Below are 26,938 nucleotides of genomic sequence, written 5' to 3'. Positions count from 1 at the left end.
TAAAGCAGCTGCCATCATCCCCCTGTTCTAACGACTTTCCTTATTACCTGACAATCTATCTGAACTATCGACTCATTTCCGACCTGCCAGTTCTCTCAAAAGTTATGGAAATGGTCTTCAAACTGCAGCTTCAGCATCTCCTCCTCCCACAGGCTGTCTGCACATCAATAGATCCTATCACTGACAGGCAGGGAGACCAATTGAGCTTTCTGTGCGCTCACAGGTGCTGGTGATGGAGAGCAACACTGCTGTCACGGGCTGACCCCCAGAGCACCATAACCTCTGAGGCCAAGCCAAAGAGCATCTGTCACTGGCCAGCTTTCAACTTATTCGTTATGCTCTGCCTTGTAGGGACCCCTGTTCTGGGAGAGGCTGCCCTGGTGTGTTGCAATTTCTTACAGTTCCTGTCCCTGGTCCAGGAGGAATTCCCCTTGGTGAATGCTGTACTCTGTGTTAGCAACCTGGCCAATGCAGCATGAACATAGTAATCTTTCCCAGCTTGTACTACTATAAAAGAGGTTTGGGGAGATGGGGTAATGTACCCTGCACTTTGGCAGGAGACTCATCCCTCTCTGCCAGCCCTTCTTATGCGCAAATCTAGAAGTCACTGATATCTCTGCCTCTGTCTATCTGTGAGAAAGCCTGTCCAGCCTCCCTTTACTGCCTGTCATCTGATTTGGAGGTGACCATATGAGGGCAAGTATGTTGAGAATTACAGAAGGGTCTAAGAAGATGGCTCAGTTGGGAGATGTGTGCTTCCCAAGGACCTGAACTCAATGCACAGTACTCACGTAAAAGGCTGGGAGTGGTAATGTGTATTTTTCATCCCAGTGTAAGAGAGGTAGAGAGACAGGCAGATTCCTAGGGAATTAGAAAGCCCCACTTCATAGTGAGAGATTCCATCTCAAATAAATAGCACAGTTCCTGAGGAATGATGTCTAAAGTTGATCGCTATCACTCATGCCCCCATAATAACCCACATATATGTGCACCCATGCTCACATGAACACACATGGCCATATGCATAAAAATATCTGCTATTACACTAAATATCTATTGCTGTAAATACTGGTATATTTTATGAAAGGTTTGCTATTAACTTTCAGGAGTCAATCTACTTAATAGAAAAAAAACAAACAAAATATGAATAATTTTAGTTGTGTTGTATAGGAAAGAGACAGACTGGAATTCACTTTTTATCTCATATGTATGTGTGTACATATGGGTCTGTATATGTGTATGTGGGGGTTCATATGCATGTCAATGTGAACAGAGGCCTGAGACTGACTTGAGAGTCTTCCTAGATCACTCTACGTCTTAGTCATTGAGTTAGGGCCTCTCACTTGAACCCAGAACTTGCCTGTAGAGCTGGTCTGGTTGCTCTTGAAATTCCTCTTTCTGTCTTCTAATTACAGGTACCAGCCATATCCATGTGACATTTACAGAGAATGTGTGGCAAGCACTTCAATTGCTGAGTCAAGTCTCCAGCCCCAGTGTTTATCTTTCCCGAGGTCTGGGCTGTGCTCAGGTGGCTATGCAATGCAAGGAAATGGTAAGTATGGGGGAAAATAATGCTAACCAAATAGCTTGGCTTGAGTCACCGAGTTTCAGCTTGAGACCAGGAGGCTTTGCCTCTGGACTTTCCTTGTCCATCACAAAGTGTCACATCTTGCCACTGAAGTCTTTATTTGGATACTCCAGGTGATGTTGGCTCTGCCTGAGTCACAGCAGCACAGTTTGTGACTTTGTGGCAGAGTCTAGGGTCCTCCAGCTCTGTAACAGTCTGGGCAGGCTTTCCCTTCCATGCCATGTGATATTCTGTGTTTCTCTGTTAGCCATTTATCATGTCAATTACGGTCATTTTCTACAATGCTACCTGCCATCTAGAGTTAGCAGGACTTGAGGTGTGCTTTTAAAAAATTGTGTGACATGCTGCATCAGAAGATTTTCTGTGTGTTATAAACAATTGCTGAAAAAAGGGAGAAAGGGAATGTGGGAAGAGAAGAACCTAATGCAAATGAGGGAATTATGAACCAAGGAGCAAGTAATGAGATAGGAAATAGCTCAGGCTGAAAGAATGGCAATTAGCAGGAATATTGAGGAGAAATCAGTGTGGTCTGCTCCACTCTTAAAAATTAATTTTTAACATTCATCTTGAAGTTGTGTAAGACTTAATATAAATGTTGCAAAAATTATTACATGGGTAGAAAGTGTAAATTAAGCAAATCCACCCTTGATTTTAGGAATAATGGGCTTAAAATTTTTTTTAACTGTGAGCTCAGTTTAACAGACTTAACTTTTAATTATTCATTTCTGAACTTAAACACAAAGCTGTGACAAGGTTTTCCCTATTCATCAGTAATTAGTAATTTTTGTAATCAACCAACCAATACAATTTGTATAAAAGTTATTTGGGTTTATTTTTAAAACTAAAAAATATAAAAAACTGTTTCATCTTTATGATCAGAGAGATGGAAACAAGCAATATGTAAGTAGATGCAAATACAACACCCACCACATCGTTATCCTTGAATCTGAGTCCTCTCTCCAGGTTTAACACAACCCCTCCTTCTCTGATCTTGCAGCCAGGTGAAATGGTTGCTCCCAATATTTAGAAGGCAAGACAGGGATCCTCAGAACAAGGTGCCCAGACTAAATAAACCAGTGAACTCATGGCTCAGCAAGAGGCTCTGCTAGCTGGTCATAGCTTTTGGCAGTTTTGTCTTCCATAAAACCAAGTTCAAAATACTGCTCCATCTGCCTGTCATCTCAGCCCTGATTTCCTTTTACACACCCTCTAGACCTTGTCACACACCAGCATCACACTCTTAAGGAACCCTTCCTTGGCAAACAATCCTATTATATTCTTTCTGTGTCACACATAACTTTCACATGTCAAATAGCAACCAGAATTTACTTTCATTATGGGATTCTTTGATTCAGAGGCTTGGCTCTATTTTCTTGTAGCTGCTCTGTCTTTCCTGTGGGTGTGGGGGATAGCTGCTCTTACTGACTCTTATGTTCATTGCTCCCAGTAAATAGACTGGACCTTTACTGTTCTCGGTGCATCTTTTATCAAAGAGAAATACAGAACTAAATCTTTATAGATGTTGAGATGTCAGAAATGCTTAGTAGTGAACTGAGAGATATTGTGGCGTTGTCAAGGGGTGGGGGTCAGTGTAGAGACAGCTGCAGCATCAGGGACTGGACAAGGTGATGAGCCAACAGTCAACAGACTTCAGACACTGGACCACCTATGTGCTTGAATGTTTACTGCCCTCATGCTTATCTTTCTGAAATGTTATCGATACGTATCATACAAAGCATATTTGGCAGCAGGGTTGGGGGAGTACAGGAGTTCATGTGTGCCTAAGGAGTGTATTATTCTATTGTGTTTGTGTCCAAGTGTGTCCTCAAAGCCAGAAAGAAATCACGTGAAGCAGATTGAGGAGCTCACTTGAGGCAGGAAACTAGACAGGGTGAAGAAGAGATGGTGTATCCTCCTGCTGTAGGAGTTGCAGCAGCACTTGGAAGGACTGAGCTTCCCTTAATGAAATAATCTGAACCCTGACACGTATAAAACACATAGGTCAGCCTGTCACTGACGATGGCTCCATCCCAGCAGTCTGAGGACTCAGGAGCATTGGCCTCACTTCTCACACCTGGCACAATGTTTGCATATAAATGTGGCCAACCCAATCAAAAATTTTTACATTTCCTTCTTATAGCATGGATCAAGGATCCCCGGTAGTCCCTCCCCTCCCCCAAAGATGGAAATAAGGAGTTACGGGTATTACTTTTTGATTAGTTTTCTATGAGAAAAATACAAGATTTTATTTTGAAATTGCCACAGGCAAACTTCCCAAGCAAGAAAGTAGTTTCTCTGTACTGAGAAAGAATTGCAACGTTATCACATGTGGCCAGGCCATTTGGGTCAATGAAAACTAGCCTGCTTATTTCTGTTGCTGGCCTCCCTTCAGTTAGGTCACCTCTTGACCCTGTGTGGTTCTTTGACATATGTGTTCAGATCTGGGTGGCTGCCACATCTCTGCCATTCTCAATTCTAAAGATGTATGAGAAAGAACAGGCAACCTGTGTCCATGAGCATGATGGACACATGGAAAAGCCTGGGCATGGTGCACATGGTGAGCCACACCATTGGGGCTGGGCTTTTCTCTGTTGGATCTTTATAGAAGTTGGCCTATATTCCTGTGGTTCCAGTCTTTGAATGTGCATGTTAAAGGAAATGTAATTGAAAACCAAAAATTCCAGGCCTTTGTTCATGTGTCCCTCTTGAGTAGCCAAGGGTTTAGGAGAGTTTGCCATACCTGACACAAGCCCTGGCCAGCCCCATACCACCATGCTTCTTCCTCCCACATCATAGAACAGATGTGGTACCATCCAGGCATCGCAGATTATCTGGGGCCTTGTGTGGACTGTTCTCTCTTACAGTGTGAGGCAACAGGAAGCCTTGTCACTGTCATCATGGTCTGTCCTTGCCTGGTACCCAAGGAGATACCAAGAAAGAAATCAAAACTATGCCTTTTTACAAATTCCCAACTGTCTTGGACAAAAGGGAAATCTGGTGTTAAATTTTGTATTAAACGTGACGTATGTGCTTGGTCGATATGGAATCTTGGTGCTAACTCCAACATTCTGATTGAAAACCCTGCTTTCAAATCTACCTCATAACATCTTATGCAATCCTCAGTGACTGAAAGTACTGGCCATCAGTTTGAGAAGGGTGGCCAGGGTTCAATAATAATAGTTCTAAAGCTACTGAAGAGGTTTGCAGGCCAAACAACACCTGGTTCCAGCGACTGCCAGGTTCCAGTACCTGCCACATGCAGAAGTGGGAGCTGCCTGACACACAGAGAATGGGAATAGGCAGCTTTCAGCAGTATGTGTCAGCTCAGGCTGAAAGGGAGACACACTTCTCCAGGCAGGGAGTTCTGATTATGGAGGGCTGGTGCAGAGTTGTCGGGGAGGGGAGGAAGCAAGTCACTAAACGTAAATGTATCCAGAGAGTTGGGAAGCAGATGAAGGTTCAAGCCTAAGAGCGTAGTCTTGTTCCCCAGAGCACCATGGTTCTTCTCTGCCACTTTCAGTGAGATGCCATGATGGGATGACACTCATTCCCTGTCATCTCTATTATTGACTCCTTCAGCAAAAGGCTTCAGGCAATACACCCCATGCACTCTGTCTGCTTGGTTGCAGCCCCCTTCAAGGGGGGGCTCATGGGGGCTGGGGTCCCTCAGTTTTCTACCCTCTGAGGGTGTTATCCATGTGCTTTCCACCGAGCTTATCACAAACCCTCAGGTCTTCCTTGGTACTCTGGACATCTGGTCTGAGAGCTAACCCCCTTCTGTAAATCCACAAGTGCCCATCCTTGGCATTTTCTCCTTCCTGATGCAGCAGATGCCAGCAAAAAGGCTAACCCTTCTCTTTAGATGGCTAAAAGGGGGCAAGTTTGTCTTCCATTGTGGCAAGTAGTCCAGGGTAGGTATGCATTGTAACTTTATCATGCCACAATGTCTGACATGTCCCTGAACACTGGACCTTACGGTCATTTACAAGTCTCTGGCCTTTTTTCATGAGGCTTTCTCCTGTTCTGCCTCAGTCAATCCCTAAAGGGTCTGATTTGTATTTAGTTTGTACTGCCTATTTAAGTTAAATCTATCCAGATAGTTGCACGGACAGGCAAAGGGTAAGCCTGTGTAGTAGAATTTCTAAAGAAGTTAGAAGGTAGAGAGGAGCCAATTATCATTTTAAAGTAAAACCCCACAGGGTGATATCTGTGTAGGATGTGGGGAGCATGGATGAAGGGTCAAAGCTGATGTGTAGAAACTTGTGGACACCTGTTCATCTGTGTGAGTGTTGAGGGTCCACGACACAGGTAGTAATGGGTGGATCCAGGAGACCGCAGGTGCTATCAGTTACCAGGACATATCACAAGGGGCAGAAAGTGCTGTACTACATTATTTTAAGGTATGTTACTTTTGATTTTGCCCTGGAACATTTGTTTAATGACGCAAAGATGTGTTTGATTAAATAAAATTCACCTGCGGTCAGGAGGCTGGGTCAGCAACTAGCTGACCGGAAGTGGTAGGGAGGAGCCAGGCGGAGAGATATTTTTAAGGAGGGGCGAAGAGCAGCCCGAGGCTTTCGGGATGGTCACGAGGAGAGGTAGCTACTTGCTATTCAGCCTCTCCAAGGAGCCGAATGCCCCCTCAACCTTTGAACCTTGAGTTCTTTAGAGGGACAGATTTAGGTAAGTTCCCTTGGTAGTTTTGAAAGACTGTGTGCCTGAGGGAACAGAATTCCCTCAGGCTGCAGCTCTTGTGGCCTAACCACTGCTGATAGTGGTTGAGTTGCAGTTGCTGATTCGGACCTCTGTGGCTTAAAAGGCAGCAACAATTAAAAAGGGGGGAACAAGAAAGGTAGCACCTTTCTAGGAAACTTATTATGGGAATGGAGATGTGAGTAGGAAGAATGATAGGTGCTTTTCAGTTTCTAATGAGGTCACACTCTGAGAAAAAACGTAAGACAAAAAACACATCAACAGCATAAATAGTATACAGTCTGAACGTCACAGTTTAGCATTAGAGCCCTGCAGAGCCCCAGATTGCTGCCACTGTGAGAGGGTGGTGCTGTACTTCCCATCCAGAAAAACACTGAAGTTCAAAATGTGAAGTGTGGTTTTTAGTGGACACTATCTAAAACCGCTAAAGTTACTGGCTGGGCAGACATAAGTGAGGACTGCCTAGAACTGCATGAGTATTTGTGAGTCTAAACAAAACAAGCTTCCAAGTCAGGGATGTTGTATGTCACAGTAGATTAAGGATGATCTTGGACAAGATGGTAAAGGGTGCTAAGAGGGACCTCTGCTGAAGGAGCTGGGGACAGAGCTGGAGAATCAAAATAGAGCTGGGAGGGATGGAGGTAGGGAAGGGCAGTCCACTCAGGGAGATGAGTGTTATTCTCCCAATGAAAAGGAACACAATCATGGGAGGGTAAGGAAAGTAAGCAGCTGTCATATTCTATGTGAAGCTGAAGTCTTGAAGCCTAGTAGAAGTCCAAGGTGAGAATCAGTGTTCACCAAAGGAGAACATAAAGTTCATGCTTAAACCAGCCTTCTCTGCTAGAAGGGGGAAACAATCCGTGAACTTGGTAAGCTGTGTGAGGTTAGGACCACAAACATGCAACAACACCTTGGAATGGGAGAGGGCAGGATGAAGCACAGCACAGGCTTCCAGAAATAGCAGTCCTGAGGACCACTATGAAGATGGAGGTATAAGGTGCCCTTTATGCATCACCTCTGAAAGGATGGGGGCTTTATTTAAGCCTGTAGTGTGTCTGCTCTTCATACAGTCAACAACAAAAATCTCCTTCTCTGTGAAACTGTCAGTAGAATCTCACTCCTAAGGCGGACACGTGATAAAGTCACTGAACCTTTGGAGAGTGAATGTCTTTGGCTTTTGTTTCTTTTGTATTGTGTGCAAATGTATCAGAGGCTTAGAGAGCTGAGGAGTGATTTTGAACCAGTGTCTCTAACTCTAGCATTCTGATATGTGAGGAAATTAATAGGGTCGTTTTGACATCCTGGATGTGCTATTTATTTTTAATTAATAACTTTATTTTTAGAGCAGTTTTAGGTTTAAAGAAAAAATGACTAGAAAGTGGAGTTGTCGCTTACCCCCCTTTCCATCCCATAGTTCCCACCATTATTAACATGAATTAGTGTGTTGCATTATTCCAGCTGAGAAACTAACTAACATTGAAATATTATTAAGCACATAGCTTGCATTAGAGCTTAATCTTTGTGTTTTAATGTCTATAACTTTTGGCATATGTCACACATCTACCATTATAATATTACCATGCCCTATCCACTCATCTCTCCTGAGACCTCCCCTTGACAACCACTAGTTCTTTTACTGTCCTCAGTTTTGTGTTTTATAGAATGTCATATAGAGTTTGTCCTTTCAGATTTTTTTTCTCTTATCAGTATACTTGTAAGGTTCTCCCATGCCTGTCCTACTTAGCTTTAACTGTCACCAGAGAAGGGATTCCCAGTGGAAGAATTACCCAGATTAGATTGGCCTGTGGGCACATCTGTGAAAGATTATCTTGATTGTTAATTGACACCTGACCAGCAGCATTTCCTGGAGCAGGTAATCCTATGCTGCATTAAAAAAAAGCTAGTTGAACACGGGTCTGTGAGAGAGTCAGCAAGCAGCATTATTCCATATTTTCTGCTTCAAATTCCTGCCTGAGTTCCTGTTCTGATCTCTCTCAGTAAAGGACTATAGCTTGTAAGTTGAAATATACACTTTTTTTCCTTAGTTGTTTTTAGTCTCCCAACAATATAATACAATTATAGCATGCCTGTTCTTGGATGTAATAGCTCATTTCTCTCTAACGCCGAATAACACACCATTGTCAGCTTTGACCATTGTTTACCAATCCATTCACTTACAGTAGGGTATCTTGGGTGCTGCCAAGGCTTGGCAACTATGAGGAAGCTGCTACAAACACAGATATACTTTTTTGTGGATCTAAGTTTTCAGTTCACTTGGGAAAATGCCAGGGAAGATGATATTTTCTGGATCATGCAGAGGGAATTCCACACATAATACGATGACAAAATGCTGACTCATCCAAAGTGGTTTTTAACATTGTGCATTCCCACCAGCATAAGTGAGAGCTGTGGCTGTTCCACGCTTGGGCCAACATTCTGTATCTGAACCATTCTTATGGGTGTTCTGAGGCATCTCACTGCTGCTCCGGTCTGAAATTCTAAAACATGCAGTCTATTTACTCACCATCTGTGCATTTTCTTTAGTCAGATGTCTGTTTAGACTTTTGGGATACTTTTTTTATTAGATTCATATTTATTCTTATTGAGTTGTGTCATTTGTATATTTTTAGATACTAGTACATTATCAAATAAATTTCCATCAAGATTTATCTCCCTGGGGGTTTGGGGGACAGGGGAGGACAGGAGGGTGTGGGAACTGAGATTAAAAAAAAAAACAGATTTTTCTCCCTATGATGGTCAGTTTTTGATACTTAAAGAAGTAAAGATGTAGGACAAGGAACCCTCAACTGAGGAATTGCCTCCATCAGATTTGCCCATGGGGCATTTTCTTGATTGATAATTGATGTAGGAAAGGCCAGCTAATGATGGGAGATACCAACACTACTGGGAAGGTGGGCCTGGCTAAATAAGAAAGGTAGTTGAGCAAGCCATAGGAAGCAAACCAGTAAGTAGCTCCCTTCCATTGTCTCTACTTCAGCTTCTGGCTCCAGGTTATTGCTTTTAGTTGCTGCCCTAGCTTCCTTTGATGATGGACTGTGACCTGTAAGCCAAACAAACCTTTTCCACCCCTAAGCATATTATCACAGCACCAGAATAGCAATGGAAGACACTCCCCAAATGTAACTTATCAGTCCGTATATTTTTAAAAATTTTTTTAACATTTTTTTCAGAGCAGAAGTTTTAATTTCAATGAAACTCAATTTATTTTATGTTCTTTCCTGGATCACACTTTTATGTCATCATTGCATTTAAAAGAATTTGTTTTTAATGTAGTTTGGTCATTGTCTTAATTTGACAAAATTGAAAATAAGTGGTTTTGAATATAACTTTTGAAAGTGACAAAGCTGACACTTGTTATGTGTATATGCACTTTTTTGTTGTTTTGCTAAGTTCATGTTGCATTATTTTCTGATGATGGCACTGATGATTTTCCTGGCTATGGTATTTTATGATGGCTGATGATGTTATTTTTGTTGATGTTGACGGTCCTGTTGGTGATATCTGGCTTTGTTATGATGATGTCATGATTGATTGCTATTGGTGGTGATGACATTGGCAGTGATGATGTTGCTGCCTCTGCTGAGGTTTGTTGCTACTGTTGGTGGTGGTGGTGTTGTGTGTTGTTGATTGTCTTGATTTCTTTTCCTGTTGCTGTGATAAAATACACGAGAAGAGCAACATAAGAGAGAAACTGATACTGGGCATGGTAGTATATGCCTTTAATCCTAGCACAAGGCAGGAAGAAGCAAGCAGATCTCTGAGTTAGAGGTCAACCTAGTCTACATAGTAATTTCCATTATAGCCAGAGCTACACACTCATATAAAAAGTCATCCACCATGATCAATAGCATGCAAAAAGGAGATTAGTCATCACAGGAATAATGGTGATATGATAATGTTATTCATTATTATATGGTTGATGTGTTGAGATGATGCATTGGTGATGACAGTGGTTGGTGATTGTTGACAATGCTGAAGATATTTAAAATTGTTCTTGCTGCTGATGGTCTTGATGGTCATGAGCTTGGTTGTTGATATTGCTGTTTTATATGGTGGCTGTGGTCTTTTTGGTAGTTAAGATGGTGATACTGCTGCTCATTTAGTTGATGCTGATGGTGTCAAGTGAATGTTTAAGCAGAGCTTTTGTCAGTCATTTACCTTTGCCATCCAGTACTTTAAATCCTTGGAGCTAAAAAATTATTTCCATAAAAATTATTATTTGTACCTGTTAATGGCAACACACGCCTTTAATCCCAGCACTCTGGAGGCAGAGGCAGGTGGATCCCTGTGAGTTTGATACTAGCCTGGCCTACAGAGTAAGTTCCATGACATCAAGGACTGATTCACAGAGAAACTCTGTCTCAAAAAGTAGATAGGTAGGTATATGATAGATAGATAGATAGATCGATGATAGATAGGTAGATAGATGGTAGATAGGTAGGTGATAGATAGGTGATAGATAGATAAATAGATAGGTAGATATTGATTTGCATGAGATTTATGTCTCACCTCAGTCTCTTGGTTTGGTTATAATATATCATCAATAAAGCCATTATGAAAACTGATATTTCTCTGTTTAGATTCTAAGTCTGAGCTTCATTTGTTTTTCCTTTGGTTACACTTTTTAGTGCTGACAGCCCTTGTCCTGTTTGGATACCAGGATAACACTTGGGCTTGGCCACATGTGAGTTTGTATGGCTCTTAGAGCCCATGGGACTCATTGTCAACATTCTAAGATTCACAAGATATTAAATCTTCATGTGACGTTTCCTGAGACGTCATGTAAAAGCCACTTACCCTACCACTCTGACCCCCCTTCTCTTCACTTTCCCGCCAGTCGGCCACTGTTAGGAATCCTGTGGTTTCCTGTCTCCTTGTCTGTAGCCCTCTGTTCACCATGAACACGTGATAAGAGGGCAAGTGTGTGTGTGTGTGTGTGTGTGTGTGTGTGTGTGCTCAGTCCATCTGCCCCACTGGTAAGAGTGTGTCTGGCTGGCCTGGGGATCTGTGGATAAACACTTCATCAGAGTCCTTCACTGACTCTGAACTTTATCTTGAAGAAGATTTTTTTAATACAGCAAATACTGTTTGATCATTCCACTTGTTTGTACTTTGAACTTTGAGCCAGAAAGGCATGTGTATTTTGCAAGCTCCATGTGAAGGAAAGCAAGGCTCAGAGTGGCTTCTGTCAGTATGGGATAGTTTGCTGATGCTGTGTGGCCTCTAAGTTAGCCTGAATTTGAGAAGGAGCCAAAAAGAAAGAAATCAAAGAAAATACACAGCAGTGTTTCCCAAAATATGTCCATAACAAAGGCCAGTGTTTCTATCACTGGTAAAGCTTGAAAACTCTTCAATTCATGTCGTATTAATGAATTTTTCAAAGTGTCAGGCATTATAGAAGTTCTGCAATGTCCTTAATAGGAAAAAAAATCAGAAAAGAACAACTCAACTTCATTCAAACAAATATTTCACAAATTCATTGTTTTATATTCTACATAAAGAAATTCCTTGAACTTAATGATCCAAAAATGTACCCTTAAGAAAATGCGGGGTGTGGGAACTTACTATTTATTTATTTATTTATTTATAGAGGAAACAGAAGCCAGCATGCATTAGTTCATAGTTTCTCAGGGTGATTTTAATGAAGGGAAATTACATTAACTGTTGACATTGGTAGCAAGTCTCTACTATAATTTTGTTGATTATAACTCATAGTACTGAGGTCTTCTCTATTAATATATTAAGCAAAAGCAAACACTTTATAGTGTAAGCTAAATCATTGTTTCTTATAATTTCTCATGATTCAAAATATGTTTTGGGATTGATTGTAATGAGCCACAGCATTGACCAGGACTATTCCCCACACAGCAAGTCAGAATTCCTTTCCATGTCATCATAAAAAGGATGTTTCACTAGTGGAAATGCCACTTCTTCAGAGAGGCCCCTCAAATTCCCTAGTCTTAGCTAAATATCCCCCAAACATCCTATGGACACTTGTCTCATTTTTTTTTTAATATAAGAAACTCCTCCCTTTTAGATAGTTTTTAATTGTGCGTGGGGGTAAAGCACTGTAGAGTCCAGAAGAGCACATTGGCTCCCCTGGAGTTACAGGTAGCTGTGAGTCTCCTGACATAGTTGCTGAGGACAGAACTCCAGTACTCAGGAAGACCAGCGAGCAGCATGCCCCTGCAGCACTGTCTCTCCAGCTTCTTGCCTTTTTGTTTCTGTGCTTGAAATAGAAGGTGCTAGTGCAAATGAAATTCAGCTATTTATTTGCTCACTCTCTGAGCCCACTCACTACACAGTAATCCTTTGATGTACCCAGTCTGTGGAAAGGTGCCCAAATGGTGACAGGTGCTGAGTAAACACAATTGTTATGTGCACAACATGATGGCACAATGACATCAAATCATCCTCACAGTACATAAGAACAGTCTAACTTTCTCATATTGAGTAGAGCCCAAGGAGAGGGCACCATATACATTATCAGGACCATAAAGTGTCTGTCACTGATTCTCAGCCACTAAGCCTGATGTCCTTGCTGCCAAGAGGTGTTTACAGGAAGCACAAAATAGCACAATAATTAACTACCAGTGTTAAACAGTATGAGAACATGTCCTGTGTTGATGATATTTGGTCTTTGAGTTTATCATACTCATCCCAATAACCATAATCTATTATGCTGAGGTTATCAGTTCTGAATGCATTCATCTAGGGGATTTTGGGTCCTATGAAAATGAGCTTCAGAAATAGTGCCTGCTTCAAATAGTCTCACTTAGGTACCATTTAAAAACACAAAGGGAGATCCCTAATTTAGTTTCCCTTTCTAAATGAAAGGTGTTATTTTTAAAAAGCAATTTTCCCAAAATTTATTTTGGTGTAGTCAGTTCAAAACACATCAATCAGACTGTTTAAATTGTGTCTACTGTTAATCAGTCAGAGATGGCAATGATCAAGAGGAAATCCCTTCTTCTTTAAAAAGGGAAGCATCTGCCTGGGCATAAGAAGGCCGTTAAATTATGTGTCTCTTTGTGATAGGGGATTTGGTGCGTGAATGCACCCATGTGAATGGGATATGTAAAGATGTGTGTTTGCAGTGTATATGAGTATGTGTTTATAGGGTTATGTGTATGGGGAATGTTTAAGGAGGGTACATGAGGTGTATGGGGGGGGTAGTTTGTGTATTGAGTGTGCTTGTGGTCTCTATGCATGGATGTATGTGGATTGTTATATGGGTTGTTTATGTGGGATGGTAGTTTGAATGAGAATGGCCTTATAGGCTCCTATGTTTGAATATTTTGTCAATAGTTCTTAGAACTGTTCAGAAAGGACTAGGTAGTGTGGTCATATTGAAGGAGTTGTGTCCCTGGGGGCTGGGTTTGAGTTTTCAGAAGACTCACACCATTCCAAGTCTCCCTCTTTCTCTCTCAGCCTCCAACTTGCGGATCAAGATGTGAGCTCTCAGCTGTTCCTGTCATTATGACTTTGCTCCACCATCATAATTGTTTCCTTTAAAAAAAAAAAAAGTGACTAAGGCATGGGGTGTGTATGGGGAGGAGTATGATTGTGGAGGTGGGAAGTGTGTGTGTATGGGATATGTGTAGGGGGTATGGGGAGAGGATATGTATGTGGGATAGGTGTGTATGGGGTGTGCGTGTGAAGTATGTATAGCTGTGTGGGTGTGGTGTGTGGAGTATGTATAGCTGTGTGGGTGGGTGTGGTGTGTATATGGGGTGTGCATGTGGAGTGTGTAGAGATGTGTGGTGTGGTGTGTATGATGTCTGACTTATGTTCAGAGTACACTCTGTGTGCACCACTTCCATTGGCTCAGAATCCACTTCCTCTTACCGGAGAGTCAGGATGTGGAGAAACAACAGGAGCGGATGACAGAACACGAAGATCAAAGAGTGAGGTAAGGCCGAGTGCCGTTTCAGTGACAGGTTGTAAGAAATCTTAAGAAATCAGACTCTGGAAATTCTTCTCACGGATTTTGAACTCTTGAGTTATAAGGTCTCATAAAACCCTGAAAATATATATATATATATATATATATATATATATATATATATATATATATATACCTGTGAACCTTGATTCAAAGGCCAGGGTTAGAAAGGCTTGCTTTGAAAGTTAGCAGCCCCTTCACCAAGTCCCCGAAGCCCCAGAAAACAGGCATGGCAACAGTGTAGGGAGGGGCATCTGAAAGCAAGACAAAGGCATAACACAGCCATATTGCGGATAAGCCCTTGTAAGTATATTTATCACATCTCCGGTTTAAATTCGAATATTAGGAAGCTTTTGTTTTTAACCTAAATGCTGTTTTAAAATAACATTTTAGCTAGAAAATAGAGCTTTTTATTTGAAGAGTTAGGATCTTTTAATATTCATGCATTATGCTCCAGTGAGAAAAATTTAGGCCAACTAAAGCACTTTTACCATGCCGGTAAGCATGTAGGCAATTTTGAAAAAAGAAAAACAAAAACTAGTTCATCATTATGCAATTACATTGCTCAGATGTGTGCACCATAATCCACAGCTTTACCTTTACAAGTATGTCCAATCAAGTGAAATGCACTAGAAGACATTCACAGGATAGGTCACAGCTTTAGAATTTGTAAACTCAAGTAGGACATTGAGATGACCAGTTTTGCTCTATGCATATGCCTCTTCATGATACAATGCCTTTTTATAGATGCCAATGCAATGGGGTCAATAGGTTGTGAATTGGAATCAATTGACTGTGACAAAGTGAACCTTGGCTCTCTATATACTTAGTATATAGGGTATTTGTAATAGTGATACAAACAACTGTGCAACATATCCTTACAGAGCAAAAGGAGCCCTAGATATTCAACTGAATGGCAATCCAGTGTCTGACTGATATCAGTAAACGATGCCATCTTGAGGTATAGAGTCGGTGTTTGGAGGTTAGTGGACAAGTATGTTTGGCTGGATTATCTTTTGTTTGTGGAGGTTCTTGCTCTTGGGTGTGGTAGTCTGTTTTCTATCACTGTGATCTCATTACCCTACCCTAATTACCCATTATACCATGTGGAGAATGGACCATGACTGTTTTTTCTACCTGATGGTGACCCATGCTTCTTCCTCAGATCACCCTTTCTGGTGTATATTCCTTTGGTATATATTGTGTAACACAATAAGATCATAAGCTGAACCACTTCTCGCATCTCCTCATGGGCAGCTACCCTTTCCCCCATTATCTTTACAAATCTTTTTCTGTTCAGGCCCTTCGTAGATCCTCACCATCCACAAGGACACAGGTGTCCTCTGTTAACTAACATGTAAAACAAGGTATATGATCTGAAGCTAAGTGTCATTTAGAGTGGGCCAGGCTCATCATCACCTCAGACAGCTAGTCACATGAAATTCTGTAATGCAGCTGCTGCATCCATTTCCTCATGTTCCCACAGTCCCTCATGTATGCACCACTTTGGACTTATTCTTCCTCTTCCTCTGTTAGACTGTAAATAGTGATAGATATTGTGAGAGTTAAGGCCACTTGCTTACACAGTTTCATGTACTCCACAGCAACACTTGGAGTCATTCTGAGGAAACTGCTCCACTGCACAAAGGCCATCCTGTTTATGAGATATCTTAAAACTGATGAGAAGCAAAGTGTATTCATTTGGGGTCATGAGACTCCATACACTTTCTCTACAAGTTGCCAGACAGAAATTAGTATTCCAAAGGTGGTAAATCTCCAGTGCATGAGAAATGGCCTTGCACCAGACCTCCAGGCTTTTGTTGTGACTTGCCTGTGGTGTCAGCAATGAAGCCCACAGGATGAGAGCTTCAAGCTCATGGCTTCATGGTTAATCTCTTGACCATATCTTCTGAAGGAGCTGGCGATTCAAGTCTTGAGTGCATGGCAACCTAGAGCTTCTACTGTTCCATTTCCTGCTTTGAGTTCTCTCAGAGATAGAGTCCTTTCATATTTCTGGGTATAATAGCCGAGAAATGTACAGTGCATCGGTAAATTGTCACGTGCTATTTGAACTCAAAGTTAATTTCCATATACTTAACAGACTCACACAATCAAAATGGGAAGCACGGCTATGATTAGACGATCCATCTGTACAGCAGAGGCGATATTCAAGTATGGGGCAAGCATTTCCCAAGCAGGGCACTCTGCTGAGTGCAGCAGACCCTGACTTTGAAGAGAGTGTGTCTACTGTGTTCTGGAGTGTGGATGGATGACAACTGCATCTTATGCTACCCCAGTGAACAGTGTCATGGAGAACTGATATTATGTCAACAACCCAGATCTCCTCACATCATTATCCTGACAGAAGGTAGAAAACACAATGTAGCTCAAGATAAATGTAAAGGTCTGCTACTATCCACCACCTTTGCAAACATTCTTACTGCTCTGGTTTAAATGTCATTCTACATACAACACTGAAATTTCACCATTGCTGTGGCAGTTTCTAAAGGCAGGATATGTGAGTGGTGATTCACTAATGTGTTTGCTATCTTCATGGGTGGCATGAGAAAGCTTGTCTCTCACAGGACATTCTGCTCACCGCATATTGACACCTGAAAAATGCTGATCGCCAAGTTGTGAACTCAGAACTAACTGCAAGCAAATGCAAAACACCTGCCTCAAGTGTTTTATTATAGCAAGATGAAGCAGAATAATAATCTACTTCTAATAGAGGTGATGTCACAGGGATGTCAGAGGTCTTTTTATTTTGCCTGAATTTTTATTTTATGTATGTATGTTTTATCTTGCATGTACATCCATGCACCCACATGGTAACCAGAAGAGTGCATCAGCTCCCCTGGAAATGGAGTTATGGTTTGAGCTGTGGCCATGTGGGTGCTGGGATCCTCTACAAGAGCATCCAGTGCTTGTAACTACTCAACCATCTCTCTAGCACTAAAGACGTACTTATCAATGAGCTTGCAGTTGGGTTACTCTGTTCTGTGACTGACTCCACAAACACTCTAATGCTTGTTTAACCTGGTGAAAGACTGAAAAACAAAGTAGGAACTTTTGGAGTGCAGTGGTGATTCCTGATATCCAAGAATGAGACACTGTTTATGCACTATGGTGTCAAGGTATGGCAGGCATAGTTTTAAGGTCTGCATTTTCTTCTTTCTTCTGACACCACATACCAACATAGATGTGGGCATTGGCTAGTGTCTTCCCATATATTTATTATTAGAGGGCTTGAAAGAAATATAATTTGGCGTGTGTTCAGACCCAGTAGGAGCGCCTTTGCAAGCTGGCCATTGACCAGTAGTCTATGTGTCGCCTGACCCCTTTTACCTCAACTCTCAACAGAAGAGAGATAATTATTGAGAAATCTCAGTGGTGTCGAACAACCCAGTAATGTTGGGTTATCCCAGCTTTTTTTCTGGGTATATTGACTTAAGGAAATGACTGACATACTTAACCTTTGGTGTGGGGAATTACTGCCATGTATCCTTGCTGTGGTGCTTCTCAGTCCTTCTTGAGAACATGACCTCTTCCTCCATCAACAGATCTTGAATCTAAAACTTGGTTCATGTCTGTAAGCTGCACAAGGAGACTATAGCTCTCAGATTCCAGATTATACATCCTGGATTCCTTTTCATGATCTGTGCAGGTGAGAAGTAGCTTGATAGGCTCCTATCTATGTTGTTCCCTGGGGAACTGTGTTCCCCCATCTTCATAATACTGAAGGTCAGGCCTGTTGGCTGCCACTCCAACATTCCTAGTCTTGATGATAATTGCATCCACCTGGTTTCTGATCTCTACATTCTGACATCTGGCCTCTATTTTTGCAGAGTTCTGTCATCTGCCTGGTTTCAGTGAACCTGATTCTGTCACATCACTCACACTCAATCTGGTCTGTAGAGGACAATTCCAGAGGGTGTTTGGTAAACTGGTGCCTCACTTCCACACATCCCTCATTGCTTGGTAAACAGTGACTATGATAGAATTTCCTGGTGGCCATAACCGTCTATCTGATGGATTCTCTGACCTTGTATGGGTCTAGAAGCACCCTTTCTACCATGCCCACTTCTAAGTCACTCCATCTTTTCTTTATCTACTGATTGACTTTCTAAATCACTAAGCACAAACCACTGATTTGTCTGTTTCTAAGGGGCATTCTGGTAAGAATTTTATCCCATGTCATATACTGAGGCTCAATCCTGTATCTCCAACTCTTTCCAATCATTTAACTTGCCTTAGTGTGAGATTTTTTGCCAGGACCTTCTATCAAGCATCCTCAGAATCCAGTCACTTATACTTTGCTCTGGCTCTCCCAGCATAATCTGGTTTATGCCATGCTGGCTAGAGCATGGCCTTCATTATTTCTAATGGACCAGGGGATGGTGTTAGGAAACTCAAATAGATAGTTTTGGGCAGGATTTGAGACCACATTTCAAGTAACAACCAGTGGGGTACTTACTCTTAGCAAGAAGGGTTGGAACTCTCTTTCTGCTCCAGACCTTCTTAGGGACCAGGAAAACTCGAGTGTTTTAGATAACCACTCCATTTCTTCATCTCATGTATTTGGCTTTTACTTTCCTTTAACCATTAAACATGATGAGCTCTTGTGTCCACCATCTCTATCTCTGAAACTTCTTACCATTGCAGGTGTTGTCCATCATGCTGAATACTCTTTTGCTAGAGAACGTATAAGCTACACAGATGGATGTCTTTCAGAAGGGTTATGCTAAATTCTTTTTTTCAAGTCGATGTGGGACACAGTGAGAGTATTTTCAAAACACCAACAGTAAGTATCTTACCATTCAGAAGTAAGTGGGCACTTAGGACTGCCTCACATTAACACTGGCTGCCCTTCTCAAGGACATGTTTCCAAGGAAGGAGTTTTTGATACAGTGAAGGAGGGTTGCACAAAGAACCAGAGGAAACAAACTAGTGAACCAAGACTAAGTATTTTACAGTGTAAAATCTCTATGGTAAGACAGTCACTATGGGTAAATAGTTTAACACGCCTATCACCTTGCATCACTACCTTCTGTTGTGGTAAAAGTTCCTAAAATCCTAAATTGTATGCCTGTGGTCTAGTTGGATTAACTGCAATCCTCCTCTACATATGGGATCTCTTCACCACCTGATCCAAGCAGCTTGTCAGTCTGTACCATCTGACTCATGGCTCCCCATCTCTTACCCACCCTAATCCCTGCAAGTTCCCAACTGAATTTTATGCAATCAACATCTATTAAAGATGGCTTGAAGTGAAACGTGCAGTACTTTTCTTTTTGTATCTGGATTATCTCACTTGGCATAATGCCCTCTGCCTTTATCCATGTTGTCTCAAATACATGGGCACCCCCCTTTCAATGCTGAGTTATGCTCCCATGCATGCGTATGCATATGTCTTCTCTACCCATTCTTTTGCTGGTAGATTAAGGACAGTCTATTTCTGTCCTTGTCATTGCATCATATTCTGCCATGAAGATAGGTGTGCAGATGTTACTACAGACATTACCAGAGGACATTTTATTTTACTTTTCTTCTGTGTAACTAGAAGAAGCATACAACATCCCTATTTTTAGCCTTTTTTTTTTTTTTTTTGAGAATCCTCCGTGCTACTTTCCCTAATAACTAAACCTCCTTTTAATTCTTAAAATATACCTTCAGTACACCTTTCGTATTTCTCACAGTACTGACCTGAGAGATATGAGATCATACCTTGCCATTATTGAACATTTTATTCTTTTAGTTTTTCCTTTAGTTTGTGTTTTATATGTTTTGCTTTGTTTATGTTTTTGTGATAGGGTAGCCCTGGCTGGTGTGTAGCTTGCTATGCTGACCAAAGTGTCCTGGAACTCACAGAGATCTGCCTGCTAGGATTAAAAAATGTGTGCCACCATTCCCAGCTCAGAAATTAGCAGGAACCATCACTGGTCCTTGAGTGTAGAAAGTATAACAGGCATCAAGGGGTCATAAGAGGCAAGTTAAAGTGAAACAATGCAACAGACAGAGACAGATAACTGCTATGTACAGCATGGGAGGGGCCAGGCTTCCAGAGAAATCCCCATTTGTATCCTGTCTCATCATTACCAAAAACTCATATATATGTATTTACCACAAATCTCTACAAATGTCTAAGAAATTGCCATTTTTCAGGTGACACACTTGAATCAAAATACAGTAACATTAAAAACTTACCAATTATCAAAAATCTTCCAATAGGTTAATATATTTTAAAATACACATAAAAGTGACCAAAGTCAGAGGAGAATTACAGTGATGAGAAGACAACAATGAGCCCCAGCTCTGTGCTTTGTCTACACACTGTGTGCCACGCAACTGAAGACCTCTGGGTTCCATGTTTCTGTACTGGTTTCTCAATAGACCCCCTCCGAAGAGCCCAGACACAGACAGGGTTCTGCTGTTGAAATGACCTTGCAAAACATCTGTTTCTACCTTGGATAACTTCTCTAACTCCATCTCAATCCCACTGTCTTAGTTGGTGTCTCCAGAAGGTACCTTGATCCTGCATTCCCCAGCAGCACTGTTCTCCTGTCTCTTTGCCTCCAACCAACTCTAGTATCTTTCAGACTCTATGGTCCTCTGGAAGCCCTTCCCTCTCCAGAGCTCTTCTCCACACTGGGTACCTTATTGCTACTATAACTCTTCCTTCCATGGTCCTCAAGACATACTGCCTGATTCCAACACCCAACACAGTATAGTTCAGAGAACTTGTGGGAATCCACCCAAGAGTGCTGGCTGGGTACATAGACCAGAAAGTGGCTGTATGGTTAATGTTAATGTCAGTTTGATAGAATTGGGATCTAGAATCCCTCTGGAGAAGGAACTTACGAGGGATGGTACTGATTACATTGATTGGTGTGGAAAGACTCAATTGTGGGCAAGACCACATCCTCTGCAGGCAATTACAGGCTATATAAAATGGATAGTGAGCTGAGTTCTGATGATAGTCATCCTTCCATTTCCTATATATGGATGTGTGATGAGACTGACTCTTCTAAGCTCCTGCTGTCTTTACCTCTCTACCATGATGAGCTATACTTTGAATTGTGAGCTCAAATAGAACAGGGTGGAGATGAATGGAAGGAGGCACAAGAAATGATGGGAGCAGGCTGCTCTCAGCCTGAAATATGCATGCTGGTAGATAAGCAGAAGGCTACAGGTCCCCTTCCAGGTCTGAACTATATATATGCCTGACATAGTGCTGTAGAACACTATCTGACAAGCCTGGACACTGTGTGAGCTTCAGCATCTGAGACATAAGGCTGTGGGGCCATTAAGGGATCCTCAAAGTAAGAGCTGAGGCCAAGATCATTCTGGATGGAGCAGGCTTTCCAGCCTTTAGACATCACTGTGAACCACAGGTACTTCTAGTGACATCAGGAGCTAGGAAATATAAAGTGCTTGCCTTGTAAGGATCGGGACTTAAATTCAACCACCCACCAGAAAAACACCCACCTAAACAATGCCAGTGGTGGTGACATGTGCTTGTAATCACAATGCTGATGAGGCAGACAAAGGCAGATCACAGGCTTTCTGAACAGCTAGCTTAACCTTTTTTGGTGAACCCAGGCAGTAAGAGAACTAGTCTCAAAAAATAAGGTAGACAGTTTGACTTCTGACCATCACAAACACCTGCATGTGCGCGCGCGCACACACACACACACACACACACACACACACACACACACACACACACACACACACGAATGGACAGAGATGACAGACACCACCTTGATTCGAAGAAGGCTTACACTGGAGCTGGGTATAATGTCTGGAAACCAATTAGCATGCTTCAGAATGACTATTTTTCCTTCTGTTTGACAAGATTTTTTTTCTATTGGTTGAGGAAGGGAGGCCCTAAGCAAGGTGACCAGGAGAAAAACTAAAAATAAATGGAATCATATGGCACTCCTGAAGGAGTCTGTGGTATGCAGGATGCAGCGACAGATGAAGGCACAGGCTGGTCTGCCGCCTTCCCAGACAGTGGCTTCCTTTGATGGCAGAGATGGAGACAACACTATGGCTGGTAGGAGCACCTGGTGGGTGTGGCATTGGCTGTAGCAAGGAGCCACACAGGCTCAGGGCTGCTGCTGCCTCCTCAAGCCTGGGACAGGAACAAACCAATCTCCCTGGAGTCAGACCCAGACCCATATGGTGCTGTTCTCCAAAGTGAGGGGTGAAGATTAAAAGTGGAGAGACAGTGACAATAATTAGTTCCTGTCACCCTTGCTAGTGGCTGTGTGGGGGAGGGATGCTGGGCAGCACCTTAATGTTGCCAGCACTCTCCTGTACTTTCCACAGTAGCACTTCCTGGTAATTATTTCCTTTCAGTTCTCTGTGCGACAATAGCCTGCAGTGACTTGAAATCTTTACACTTCCGTGTTCATACCTAACACCATGGAATCTCACTTCATTCCTCCCAGCAATGCCTCCTAGAGTGGCTATTTTCCTCCCCCCCCCCCACAGTGGTTTGTATTCCTGACTTCTTTGGGGGGTGTGTATTTTTCAGCCATTTTACCACCTTTTTTACTTCCCCCAGCTTATCTTTTATTAAATCAAAACAATAATCCTCTTGTTTTTATTGAAACTATAACAAAACTCTGCTGGGGACACAAGAGCTTGAGATAAAACTTTCAAATATGTTTTTAGTTTTTTATTTATTTTTATTTATTTAAATTTGAAACAAGATTGTTCTGTCAATCCCAGTTTCCTCTACCTCCCCTCTTCCCCTACCCCCCTAACCCTCATCCCATCCCATTTCTGCTCACCAGGGAGGTGAGTCCTTCCATGGGGGATCTTCAAAGTCTGTCATATCATTTGGAGCAGGACAGCAGGACATAGGCCCTCTCCCATGTATCTAGGCTGAGAGAGTATCCCTGATCCACTACCAGAGGCCCCACAGACTGCCCAGTCCTCCTAACTAACACCCACATTCAGGGGGTCTGGGTCAGTCCTATGCTGGTTTCCCAGTTAATCAGACTGGGGTCTAAGAGCTCCCCCTTGTTCAGGTCAGGATGCTGATCTTTTTAAGTGTGTAACTTAGAAGGTCTCTCCCTCTCTCTCTCTCTCCCTCTCTCCCTCTCTCCATCTCTCCCTCCCTCTCTCCTGATGAACATTAATCAACCCTTTCCTACATCCTTGGTATACTTAACAACTCTGTACCTCATAAGATGTAAAAGGATAAAGTTGAGGATTTGCCCTTATTTGCTCTCACTCTTTAGAACTGTAAAAGCGTCTTGACCAGGACAGTGTGGATAAGGAAGCTCTCTTCCATTGCAACCTATTTTTTCTGGATCTTCACTCATGAAACCCCAAAGACAGGGAAGCCAGCAGAGCCACAGATGGGAGCAGGGGGGCTGTCCATGACATCCGAGCACACAGACAAGGATTTCCAGGTTTCTGAAGAGATTCCGTGGCATGAAGGAGAATGAAGCCCACACGTGGAGGAAATTCCAGAGTAATAGAGTGAAAACCACCCTCAGAGGGACAGGAGGAAACAACTGCACCCTTAGCAGGAGAATGGGGTATGAGAAGAACTGAAAGTTTGGGGAAAGCTCCAAACATGGTCTTGGAATTAGACCATTTAGAACGAACACAGAGAAAACAATCACCACCCATGGATAAAACTGAATGATGACTGAATATATCATTGTCAAAATCTGACCATATCTTGACCACAGGGCAGGAAACAAACCTAAACAGATGGCAGACAATACATAGAGTAGTATGTAATAATGTATAGCCAATATCAAGTAAAATCACCCCAGTACTAATGCTTAGTCATGTTGGCTTTGTCCACAGAATTGTTTCAGATATTTTTAGTCATCTGTGGTCACAAAAGAATGCTAGGATTTTTCTTGTACTTTTGTAAAAAAGTACAATTGAGATTTTGATAATAATCTCATTTAAATCTGTAAGATGTGCAAGGTAGTATGGGCTCTTAGGCATTATTAAGTCTTCCTTTCCATAAACACGGATCTCTTTCAATTTATTTGGAAATGCTTTAGATTTTTTAAATTGTCATTGTTTCTATTCATTGCACGGTACTTTGTTATACACAGACATGTTCACACCACATACACAAGTATTTTTTATGTTAATTCCACTCTTCCACATGTCCCTCCCCTTGGCTTTCTTCCCTGCCCCCTCCCCTTAGTCTCCTTGTTCCTCTAGACAGTTACCAATCTAGTTCATGTCATAGATACATGATTTTATGAATCTATATAAAATCTAGGAAACACAAATGAGAGAAAATAGATCATATTTTGTCTTTCCAAGAGTGAGTTAATTTGCATAACGTGATATCTTCAGTTGTATCCTACAAATGACAGATTTTCATTCTTTATGGCAGAAAAAAAGTGTCCCTGGTATATGGTGGGATACCTCAGTGGTTCCGTAGTTTAGCTGTTGTGCACAGGGCTACAGTGTGAGCCTGGCTGAATCTTAGTCTTAAGTGTGTGGTTTGAGATTATTTTCATAACTTCCTTTTCAGTTTTTTCATTGTGTTTAGCCAAACAATACTTTAAAAGTAGACTTATTTTAATATATTTATGTGTATGTATATGTCTGTGTAAACCATACAGCATGTATATGTGGGTCCCTGAGGAGGCCAGCAGAAGGAGGGTGTCAGATCCTCTGGAGCTAGTGATACAGATGTTTATGAGCAGCCACGTGGGCACTGGGAATCTGTGTCCTCTGCAGGAGCATCCATTGCTCTTAACCCTCTCTCCAGTTCCTCAAGCTTTTCTTTAACATGTTGGGTTAATATGTTGTATGCAACTTTACTGAACTGAACACATTGTTTTGTTTGTAGCAAGTTTTCACCAGTTCCTTTTGTTCCTTTCTCTACCTAAGAGTCTGTTTCTACAAACACCTCATTTGACTTCCCTAATTCGAATAAAGTTTAAAGTTCCCTGGGACTTTTGAATCTGGCTGGGACTTTCAGTGTCGCGTTCATTAGAAGTGGTAGAGGTAGCGTCCTTGCCTGCATCGGAGGCTCATTGAGTATGATAGCCATGAACTTTTCATCTGTGACCTTTATTAGTTAAGACAGTTTCCTTCCATTCCTAGTTTCTTGAGTATTTTTACCATGAACATGTGCTTAATTGTGTCAAGTATTTTTTTCCTCATTGATTGGGATGATTATGTGGGTTTCTTTTTCCTTCATTATATTAACACTCTTTTTCATATGTTGAACCATGTTGCATCCCAGAAATAAATCCTGTTTAATCCTGGCATATGATCCTTTCAAAATATATTTTTAATTTTGGTGTCATTTTTCAAAAACAATATTATTCTATATGTTAGTTACTTTTGTTCTTTGAGAATTTGATACATGCACATGCTGAATTTTAATCATTTTTACTCCTACTGAAATAATTTTCAGTAATTCCTCCTACCTTGATCTCTCTCTCTCTCTCTCATCCATTGGATTTGTGTTACTTTCATGAGCATTAGTTGGGGGTGTTTACTGGAACATGGAGAAATTATTAGTGGCTATACCATTGGAGGGGAAAAAAAAGGACTCCTCTCTTCTAATACCAATTAACTACCCATAGTCCTTCAATGAGGAGCAGTCCCTTCCCCAAGCATGGGCAAATACTGAGAAGCCCAATCTTGTACATGTCCTGTGTCGGTAACCATATCTGCAGTGGGCTCATGAGTGCAATTGCCCTGTCACATCCATTAAGCCTTTGTTTCATAACACTCCTTTCCAACTACTGGCTCTTACATTCTTTTGACCCATCAAGTGGTCTTTGAGCCCTAGAAGTATTGATATTAGTGTCCCATTAATGACTTAGAACTCCACAGTTGTTTATTCTCAATACTTTTACCACATGGTTGTGAATTTGTACATATTATTCTGAGCAAGGTGATCCAGGGCCCTATAGCAAATGCCACATGTTGTCTCTCAGATGTTGACCCTTGCTACTAATTCTTAGACTGGTGTGTTTAAACTGGACTGTGCATTAAGATCAGGAAGCTTGAGAGGTGTTGTTTGAGAGTGAGGGGTGTAAGGGGAGGGGCCCTAAGGAAGAGGGCAAGGCAGATCATGTGTGATTTGAAAAATGCCATGGGTATAAAGGTTAGTTAGGTATGGATTGAGGAGATAGAAGAGAGGGGAGGCTGGGAAGACAGTTAACTAAATCTTAAGGAAGGATGTAAAAGCCCTGTGGAAACCTGCAGTTTTATAAGTCTGTTAAAAGGTTCTTTAGGTGTTAATGGAGGCAGCTCTGTGAGTCCTCTGAGGAATGAAGACTCTAGAAATGTCCCCTGTTCTCTGACATCACAGTCTCCAGGATGGTTTGTGCTCAACTGGCTGTTTTGTAACCTTCTCACTAGCTCTTCCTCTCCACTCAAATGCATTATCTTAAATAAGCAGTGTTAAATCTGGACCCTCTTTGTACACTCTAATATATCTGTGAGGGTTAATCTTCACCGTCAACTTGCTTTTTTTTTTTTTTTTTTTTAAATCACCTAGGGGACTTGAGACATACCTGTGTCTGTGAGGGTGCTTCCCAGGACTAACTGATGGAGAAAGGATATGCACCAAATAAGGCTGGCATCATAGCATGGGATGAAGCTTGGAGATAAAAGGAAGATAGCAACAGTACTCATTTCTCTCTGCTTGCTGGCCA

This window comes from Phodopus roborovskii, unplaced genomic scaffold (genome assembly GCF_943737965.1).
Source record: "Phodopus roborovskii unplaced genomic scaffold, PHOROB, whole genome shotgun sequence".
Classification (NCBI taxonomy): Eukaryota; Metazoa; Chordata; class Mammalia; order Rodentia; family Cricetidae; genus Phodopus; species Phodopus roborovskii.
This window is presented reverse-complemented; position numbering follows the sequence as displayed.